The sequence below is a fragment of the Alnus glutinosa genome, chromosome 9 (assembly GCF_958979055.1).
Source record: "Alnus glutinosa chromosome 9, dhAlnGlut1.1, whole genome shotgun sequence".
NCBI classification, from domain to species: Eukaryota; Viridiplantae; Streptophyta; class Magnoliopsida; order Fagales; family Betulaceae; genus Alnus; species Alnus glutinosa.
The window spans coordinates 24,370,300-24,381,434 of NC_084894.1; the positions used below are offsets into that span (position 1 = coordinate 24,370,300).

At 30.9% G+C, this 11,135-nt stretch overlaps 1 long non-coding RNA gene across 1 annotated transcript; it reads right to left on the reverse strand.

Annotated features, from left to right (window-relative positions):
• Positions 1 to 2,094: 2,094 nt before the first annotated feature.
• On the reverse strand, positions 2,095 to 4,475 carry LOC133877241 (uncharacterized). Its single transcript, XR_009901707.1, has 4 exons — positions 4,339 to 4,475; positions 4,193 to 4,261; positions 3,460 to 3,516; positions 2,095 to 2,312 (listed from the first exon to the last, which is right to left on the reverse strand). It is a non-coding gene; the product is annotated as an uncharacterized LOC133877241 (long non-coding RNA).
• Positions 4,476 to 11,135: the final 6,660 nt, after the last annotated feature.

Sequence of the window (11,135 nt, forward strand, 5' to 3'; positions counted from 1 at the left end):
ATCTAGACTTTGAAAATGATATTAGGTACTAGTCTACTTAAGCCTTACATAGTACAACAAAATAAATTCAGTTGTTGCAAGCTTTATATATGGATCGTTATTTGAGTAGTGTTTGCAGAAACTAGATGAGTGGTTCTTCAAATTTTATACTCTGTTGTAGTTTTTCGTTCTTTTTTTATCTTACTTACTAGGAAGCCACTCTCTCTACGTACACAAGCATATTCCAACCCCCGGCCAATTCGTTACAAGTGTGGCATACGTTGAAGATCATTGCTCAAATTCAAGCATTCAGGAGACATGCATTCTAGACCCATCCCAGTTAAAGAAGTATGGATATTTGTAATGCCTCTCCTCTCTCTTGGTGTGTGTGTGTGTGTGGATATTGTGTTTAAGTGGATAAAACAAAACAATTTAATAAATAAATGAAAGTAGTTCCTCGAATTATCTGAATATTTAATCCATTAACCCTTCATTCTATCATTTATTGACTGTTTACAAATTACCAACAAAAATACCAAAATAAAGAAATCGAACATTACAACAACCTTAAGGCAGTTTCAACTAGTGTCCCACATTATTGTTTTAAATGTGGTGAACCTAGATATAGGATGACAGAATATTGTAGAAAGGGTGACCATTATTAATGCAGTGAAAGGTGGAGATATCAAGAATTTTCATGATCACTCCAAAAGGGATATGAAGTTTCTCAAAAAGAAAACTAGAATTTACAAAGAAAATAGAGAAACATTTATAAAAGAAAATTTATTCAATGAAGGATAATGAAAAATAACACTAAAACATGATTTTATATAGAGTATATACTACAAATTCTAATCCTAAGTTTAGTAAAATTAATCATGAACAAAAAATTAAATAAAGACTCCTAATCCTTAACGTATAAGAACTCTTAATTATTATAAATAAATACTTCTAATTCTTAACCAACAATTTTTCTAATGAATTTATTGTTAGAGAATATATTTCACATATTAAAAGGAAATATATTATATTGACATTGTACGTTATTTCCTTTTTATAAGGTTGATTGTACTTAAATTTGATGGTAATCAAATCAATCCATTCTTATCTATCTCAATTCTCCTATAAATAGAAGTATTCCGTATCGTGAAATGATTAATGAATAAAAACATAACGTAGTCTTTTAGCTTTATTCTGTAGATGTAAGTCATGAACCAAATCATGTAAAAACTCTTGTCTCTATTTTATTATTTCATTTTAATTTTCTTTATATTATATTATTATCTTTTCTTTCATTGATTACGACATAAAACCCCTTAAAAAATAGCAAAACCTAACCAAATTATCCCACATATGATGGATGATACTCTTCAACCATTCATTTTGAGTATTGTTGAATTCCATCCCATCTTCTTTCTTCACCAAGGCTTCATCTTTTTTTGGGGTTTTTAGAAAATTATTTGGAATGAACTATTGCAATCTTGTGCCCTTCCAAAGCAAACACGTACACATATTGTCCCCTCCTCTACCGGGAACATCGACATCAAACTGCCAAGACATGATCCGCATCCATTTCAAACGCATCACAAATAACCTTATCATTATAATATTGGTCGGTTGAAATAGTTATCTTCACCCATCCAAATTAATTAGGGTAATAAATGAACAAGTTCGTTCAACGACCTATTTGATATTTACTTATATAAACTCGGTTTGTTTAATAAATGAACAGAATTTTAACATTTAATACTCGATTCTATTACAGCCTTGTATCTAATCTAATAAGGCAAAGGATGGTCTTCCCTTAATTGGTAGCTTCAAGTAATCCACAAGTTTTTTCTTTGGGTAAAATTCACATACCGTATTAAACTGTGACGACCCTTTTTTTTTTTTTTTTTGAAAACATACAAATAAATCTTCACAGAAACACGACTACGTGTCGCTCAGCCAACATAACGTACACGTTCTATAACATGTACCTGATATTTATACTTACATCTAACACAGCGAAATATAAAAATCAGTGTGCAGCAGAACACATATTAATAGCGGAATTACATCTAATACATCATTGTTATCAACAATAAGAGTCATTTACAAATTTATCTATTTAAGGATTATAAAACACATTACATTAATTACATACTAAAATACAGGCTCAACAAATACATATAACACGTAGAACATGAGCCATAAATAAAATACCCAAATGCGAACTACCTATGAGTCCGCGACTTATGACTATCGTGATGTGCTCCAATCATAGCATCCCATATGCTAGGTGGACGAGTCAATATCTATATCCGCAGAACCTGCAACCAAAGCATCAATGTCTGTACGGTTGCAGGAGTTGCCGCATCCGTACAGGTGGAATTATGAGCCTACTATCTAAGCATAAGTAAATACACTAAGACCTCAGAGGTATACTATTCACTGAATTTTCGCAAAGAACCAACTTTTCTTTTCTAGTCGTGCGTACATTATAATAACCACTAATTTTATAAACTTTTGTTTGAAAACCCCATAGCTGATATAGCAAACACCGACTAATAAAAAACATTTAAAACATACTACGCAGCTAAGCTTATACGTAGTAGTTCCATTGTTGGAAACAACTACATACATCCTCACCTACTATATTTCCTTTGATTTAGTAAGACTTAGAAAACAATGACATTTAAAACATGCAACCATCCGATAGAAATATACATAAGTTCTTTTCCATTGAGGCTTTTACGCATACTAATACGTCTAGCATAAAACTACGTACCATATATCATAACGTGAAAACAAATCAATTATCATAAAGCAAATGCTATGCATGCTTGTCGTTTGTTTGCCTAAGGGAATTGAACCTCGGTCTTGTTCAATGCATAAGGGAATTGAAACCCGGTCTTATTCATTTGCCAAAGGGAATTGAACTCTGGTCTTGCTCGATGCCTAAGGGAATTAAACCCCGGTCTTATTCGTTTGCCTAAGGGAATTGAACCCCGGTCTTGTACGATGCCTAAGGGAATTGAACCCTGGTCTTATTCGTTTGCCTAAGGGAATTGAACCCCGGTCTTGTTCATGTCATGCTCAATACTCATGCGCCAATACTATACATTTAATTTCATGGACATACCTTTAACACATGCTTTACTCATAAGACATAAACAATTCAACATGTCATTTTCTCAAACAATTTGCATAACTTAAATTTCCAACTGCAGCCAGCATCAAAACATAGCTTAAAATTCTAACCGCAGCAGGCAATAAAATACTTCAAACCATATCTCAAAACATCAAACATATTTCACACTCAAATCTCAAATCATCTTAAATCACATAAACATTATTGTCATATTTCAACATAATTAAAACTACTCAAAATATCCAAAACATATAATTAACATATTGTTGGTTCGATATGAAAAACATATTATTTGCATCCCTATAAAATACATAAAAATAACTTTTCTTAGTGAGTAGAATGCTCACCTTGGCTGCGCGGATATTAAGTATTAGGTCTCCTACACACCACCTTGCAATGCGCCACTGTGAAAATACACATTGCACATTATTTGACATTTCTAACATTAGATTGACATTTAGCTCTTAAATTGCTCAAGAGCTAATCCTTGAAAAACTCATAATATTTTAAGGGTCCTAATTACACACTCATAATTCTAGACACTAACGAAACTCAATCAACACTAACCCAAAGTATTTACTTGGGGTTAGACATTAAAATCACCATCTAAAATAATTGTCTATAACATCAAATATTAATCCCAAATTATATTCACTAATCTATAAATTATTTTCACTAATATTATTAAACCTAAAATTATTTTCATTAATCTTTTACAATAATTATTTACTTATTAACATAATTCATTAACACATTTAAAATAACATTAACCCATAAGAAAGTCTTAGGATTAACCTCGAAAATACTATTTAAACTAAATATCCATAATTATTTATTTTTACTAACATTAGAACATAATCCATAAAATACTTATTTTTACAAATTAACAATCTAGGTTCTAACACTTAAAAACCCTAAATTAATTTAACCCATCAAATTAGGGTTTCTAAACTTAAACCCAAAATTATAAAACTCTACCTCAAACACAATATTATTAACTCAATAGCATTTACTAAGGGTTAATCACATAAAAACACTATTAAAATTTAATACCCGAAAGTTAGGCTTCAAGGAACTTACCAAAAGAATTTCACCAAACCAAAACCCATGGTTTGGGTAGCTTCAAGTAAGTTCCAAGTAACCCATTACCTAAATAAAATACTAGATTAAGCACATATTTTAAGATTTTAATCCAAAATCTCATGAACACGAGTTTAGTGTTTTACTTCAAAACGATCGGTGAAAATGTAGATCGGGCTTCGTAGATCACGTTGCCAGAGTCAGATTTAAGTTTGGACAGTTAGATCTTTGTAGATCAAGAATTTTCTATGAAAAGCCCTTCCCTTTTTCTTCTGTTTGTTTGTTTGTTTTTTTTTTTTTTTTTTTTTTTTTTCTGAAGAGAGACATTCTGCCTGTGTTTATGGAATAAGGCATTCTGCCTTTGTTCATTTGGTGAAGGGCCGCATGGCCCTTCATTTCTAAAAGGGCCACATGGCCATTTGTTAAATGGCCGAATGGCCATCAGGCTACACTTTTTCTTTTTTTTTTCCTTTTCTTTTACTTTTTCTTTTGACTTTTTTTTTTTTTTTTTTTTTTTTATTTCTTTTTCTTATTATTATTATTATTATTTTAATGGCCATTTGGCCATTGTTTTTCTTAATGGCCGTAAGGCCTTTTGATTTATATATATATATATATATATATATATTATTTTCTAATTTCTTTTCTTTTCAATTTTCTTTCCTAATTCCTTTTATAATTTCTTTTTCTTTTTTATTTATTTGGACCTAAAAATATTCATTTACATTTTTAATGACACTAAATTAATTTTAACCAATTATTCACTCAAATTTATTCTTTAATTATTAAATAATTTTTCGGACATTTCATAAACTACTGCCTAATTGATAATGTCAAACCCAAACTTTCAATTTTGACAATGTTCTCTACTCCAAAATTATTAAAAAAAAAAAAAAAAAAAAAAAAAAAAAAAAATTGTCAATATTTACCTCAACGATGAAAATACCCTTAATAAAATAATTTTTTTTTAATAAAAAAAAAACCTGAAACTAAAAAAAAAATAAAAAGAAATACATAAAAAACCAAGGGTGGCCAAATTTAAAAATTAAAAGAAAACTAAAAAAGTTTTTTGTTCTTTTTATAATTTTTATAAATAAATAAAATTTTAAATTTTTTTTAAAAAAATTATTATTATTTTTTTAATTTATAGGGGTATTTTTGTTTTATTGAAAAAAATTATAAGGTTATTTTTGTCTTTTTACTAGCCTTAATTAGTTAGGGGTATATTGTCAATGTTTTGGTAGTTTAGAAAGACATTATTCCAATTAAAAATTTAAAGGGACATAGTCATTTAGGTGGTAGTTTAAGAGGTATATATGGGTCCCCAAGAGGTAGTTCAATCGGTTGGGGACTACACCTCATGAAGCGGAGGTTACTAGTTAGAATTCCCTCATCCCTTCTTGTGTGAACATGTCAAAAAAAATAAAATGAAATTATACCACCAAATTCTCACAAATGCCACTGTCTTTGTAAATCGCAAATCTTCCGATGGATTGTGCAACTTAATATTCAATATTAGGAATTTGAAGGCCATAATCGATGTGTGAGGATATTTTATTGGGTATAACATTATCTTCTATATGCGTGATATTATTTTTAAAAAAAAATTAACTAGTGTTATAGGGCAAGAATCAGGAAGATAAAATTGAAATCACAAGTATCGATTTAAGGCATTTGATATACAAAATTGATGACTAAAATCGAGTGGTTATTTATATGGAATAGTTCATATATATATATATATATATATATATATATATATATATATATATATATATATATATATATATATATATATATATATATATATATATATATATATATATTATTCTTTAAAATGACTGTTTCTCTACAAAGAAGAAAAGCTATCCCTTAAAAAAAAAAAAAAAAAAAAAGTGAATAAAATTTCCAAAAAAGACCAATTATTATTTATTTCTTCAAACTCAAAATTTATATAAATAAATAAATAAGAAATTAATATTCGATGGGGGGCTGGCCAACCCTAACAGAACACTAGGGGTGGTCAGACTAGTGACACCACCCTTGATGTCACCGACAATAGCCAAGGCTACTCCCATGGTTCAGGGGTGGTCGCGGCCACCACTCACGCTGCTTGGGTGGTGGCCGCGACCACCCTTGGTGTTCTGTTAGGGTGGTTGTACTTAAGCTTTACATAGTACGACAAAATGAATTCAGTTGTTGCAAGCTTTATAGATCTTTATTTGAGTAGTGTTTGCAGAAACTAGATCGAGTGGTTCATCAAATTTTGTACTCTATAGAAGTTTTTCTTTCTTTTTTTCTTACTTAATAGGAAGCCACTCTCTCCACACAAGCATATTCCGACTCCCAATTCGTTACAAGTGCATGTGGTATACGTTGAAGATCATTGCTCAAATTCAAGCATTCAGGAGACATTCTAGACTCATCCCTGTTAAATAAGTATGGATACTCGTAATGCTGCTCTTTCTAGCTTGGTGTGTGTGTGTGTGCGCGTGTGGGGGGGGGGGGGGGGGGATATATGCGTTTAAGTGGATAAAACTAAATAATGGGAAAATTACAATTTAGCCTTTTTAAACTATCAGTAATTTTTTGGATAGCCCACCGAACTACCAAGACTTGAACTTTGGCCTTCAAACTACGAAAATCTTTGAAAAATGCTCATTTTGGCGAAATATCTCCATAATACCCCTGCCATGTGTCATTTTTCAATTAAAAAATCAAAAAAAAAATCAAAAAAAAGGTAAACTAAAATATTATTTCTTATTTTTATTATTTTTAAAAAAATATGGGTGTTTGGGGTGGCGTTATTTCCCAACCGCGACCCGATCTTCCTAACACCCTTCTGGTCACCGTCCGTTTGCGACGCCATGATGACTGATTTTATATCCCGGCTCGATGAGTTTCGATTTTTAATCATCAGCTCGCTAATCTCAATCGAGCTCAAGCTCGCCTCACTCTAGAAAATATCCTCCACCTGAGAGAAAAGCTTGTGATCTTTGAGCCCTAGTTAGCTATTGACCAACATTTTGAATGCGAAAAACTCACAGAGAGAAAAATGGATGTGAATATCGACGAACAAGTTCATGGCTGTTGATTTCTTTGTTAAAAACCGATCGAAGTCTTCGACAACGATGATAGGCTTGTTTGTCGTTTGTAACAAAACAAAATTCAGATTGGAATCATTCATAACCTTTGAAAGATCAATATCATAGACATCGAAGAATATGACATTAGTCATGTTCGCGTTCGGAGAGGCAGAGACAAGTTCGCCGAGTTGCACGCGTGTATCGTGCCCAGTGACAATGTTGGAAAGAAGCAGTATGTCTTCCGGTTGATCGCAATATTTTTTTAAAACATAAAAAAGAAAATTTTAGTTTTTTAAAAAAATTTGTTAATTTTTTAATTGAAAAATGACACGTGGCAGGGATACGGAATTATAAGAATATTCCGCCAAAAGGAACATTTTTCAAAGGTTATGGTAGTTTGGAGAGGGGGTAGGGTGCAAGTCTTAATAATTTGGGAAGCTATCCAGAGAAATGATAGTAGTTTGAGGAGTTAAATTGTATTTTTTCCCAAAACAATTTAATAAAGAAATGAAAATCAATGACTGCATGTCTGATTTGAATATTGATTATTTGTGATGTAGATGGAATAGCCTACAGTTTTATGCAGAATTAATCTCATTCGAATTTTATTTAAGCCTAATAAGGGCGACTTGGCCACCAGAGACTTCAGTAATATTCTTAGCTTTTTAATAAAAAATATTTAAGTAGTGATTTTTCTTCTATTTTCTTGCAATCACTTCAATTTTTCTTGGTTTTGTGGTGCCCCGCATAACCAGTTTTTCTTTCCCTGCACGTGGAGGAGGAAATAGACATGAAAGAATTGGAAATTTGAGCGATTTGGGAATCAAATTGGCACATTATTTGAGCAATTTGCCACCACAGAAGGTGCTGATGGCAGTTGCCGTCAACCGATGCAAATCTATGTTTCGTGGATGAGGATGACGGGTTTAATTCTATTATGTAATAGAGAAAATATCGAAGATCGATCATTGTGAAACATTTTGTCATTTCATTTCTTGGAGCTGGCTGAGCTCGAATTAGCCATTAATTGTATTTTCAATTGGAGGTTCATGTTCCTCGAAATATCTAAATATTTAATCCATTAATCCTTCATTCTATCATTTATTGACCGTTTATTCGGTTACAAATTATCAACAAAAATACCAAAATAAAGAGAGCAATATTACAGCAACCTCAAGGCAGTTTCAACTAGTGTCCCACTACAATATTGTTTTAAATATGGTGAACCTAAACATAGTATGACAGATTGTAGGAAGGGTGACCATTATTAATGCAGTGAGAGGTGGAGATAACAAGAATTTTCATAATCAAAAGGTATATGAAGTTTATCAAAAAGATAACTCGAATTTACTAAGAAATTAAAATAGAGAAACACCCATAAAATAAATTTTATTCAATGAAGGATAATTAAAAATAACACTAAAACATGATTTTATATAGGAGAAATGCTTGGTTGTACGCTCTTATCCCACTCCTATCCCACCCTTATGTACTTGGACCAATAATGTGATAGATAGTAGAGAGAGTACTACTACAAATTATAATCCTAAGTTTAGTAAAATTAATCATGAACAAATTAAATAAGGACTCCTAATGACATAATCCGATCCTTAAGGAATAAAAACTCTTAATTAATATTATAAATAAAGACTTCTAATTCTTAACAAACAAGATTCCAAATGAATTTATTGTTATATATTTCCTATATTAAAAGGAAATATATTATATTAATATTGTACATTATTTTCCTTTTATAAGGTTGATTATACTTAAGTTTGATTGTAATTAATCAAATCAATCAATTTTTATCTATCTCAATTTTGATTGTAAAATGATCAACAAATAAAAGCATAATATAGTCATTTGGGCTCTATCATGAGTATATAAATTATAGACCAAACCACGTAAAAACTATTGTCTCTATTTTATTATTCCACTTCAATTTTCTTTATATTATTTTTTTCTTTCATTTATTACGACAAAAATACCCTTAAAAAATAGCAAAACCTAACCAAATTATCCCACATGATGGATGATACTTCAACCATTCATTTTGATTTTTGAGTATTGTTGAATTCCATCCCATCTTCTTTTGGAATCTTTAGAAAATTATTTGGAATGAAGTATTGCAATCTTGTGCCCTTCCAAAGCAAACACATACACATATTGTCCCCTCCTCTACAGGGAACATCAACATCAAATTGCCAAGACATGATCCGCATCCATTTCAAGCGCATCACAAATAACCTTATCATTATAATATTTGTCGGTTGAAATAGTTTATAGTTATCTTCACCCATCCAATTAATAAGGGTAATAAAAATTAACAAGTCCGTTCAATGACCCATTTGATACTCCCTTATATAAACTCGGTTTGTTTAATAAATAAATAAAATTTAAACATTATACTCGACTCTATTAGAGCCCTATATCTAATCAAATAAGGCAAGGGATGGTCTTCCCTTAATTGGCTCATTAGATGAAATTAGAATTGTCAATTTTTAACACGACTCTCGAATACAAAACGAATTTAACACAAAATTAAAGGGTTATGATCGAAGAGTCAGATCTCTTTAATTAAATAGGTCAGGTTATGATTGACCTAAATAGTCTTATTCTTATACTTTGATATGACCCGAACTCGACACACAACATGATGACATACAAGTTTTTACATGATTTGCGAACTCGACACAAATCCAAAATAAAATTAGAGAATTAAGGTTGAAGAAATTTACCCGTTTAATTAAACGGGCCGGGTTACAGTTAATCTATATAGTCTTATACCCATGCTTTAACACAATCTGAACACGACACGCAAACACGAGCCACCGCCCTAAATGTAAATGAAGCAGATCAGGTTGTACAAGCTTTGGGCAAGAACATTAATTCACTGCAGGCCTGCACATGATGAATAATAAAAGCTCCGTATACTCGGTGTACCATGAAAATACCTTAGGCATCACAAAATTGATTATTTAATTATTATGGATTGATATATCAAAGCAATATATACGTATCTTTTTCAATTACGTGAAGATGATGGGACCAAAACAAGTTTTCAATAGTCTCCCGGAACTTATCACAAACACACCCTGAATGAGATTTTGGGCAAAATCAAAGCACATGAAGGTTGATTTTTTTTCTGAAACAAGTTTTGATATTTTTTTTCAAAAAAAGTAACCATAGAGTACGTCAAAATTAAAATGGTAAAATAAACGTGATAAATGAGTTTTATTAGTAACATTACTCATTTATATATATATGAACGCATATAAAAATCAAGTTGAGATGAACTAATGAGGATAAAATTTACTCATAGCTAGAGTTAATAATTTTTTACTTGACTTGTAACTCGGCATGAATCTAATATAAAATTAAAGAATTAAAGTTAATGAATTAAGTAATAAATGACCTATATAATTTTATATTTATATTTCAACATGATTATAATTCGATATGATAACACGAATTCACACCTACTCGAAAAGAGGCCATAGAATGATCGAAAAAAAAAAAAATCATTGAAAAAACAGTGAAGATATTTTATTTCAAATGGTGGTAAGATTGCCAAGTACGAAGGTAATTAATATTGGGACAATTTTCTGTCCTTGTGGTTACAAGAAGGCATTGGAAGAATCATTTTTCTATTGTCCTTTGAAAACACGCAAAACGATAAATGATGAGAAATGACAACACATCAATACGAAGAGGTTAAAAAGTCGTTTTCCTAATTAATCACAATTTTTAGTCGGTCTTCTAATCTCTTTGGAGGGAAAGTGGTTGGTTCCCTGTGACTGGGGGAATTAGATGTTCAAATTTTGGCCGGTCTAAGCTTTAGAATCCAAAAGACTACT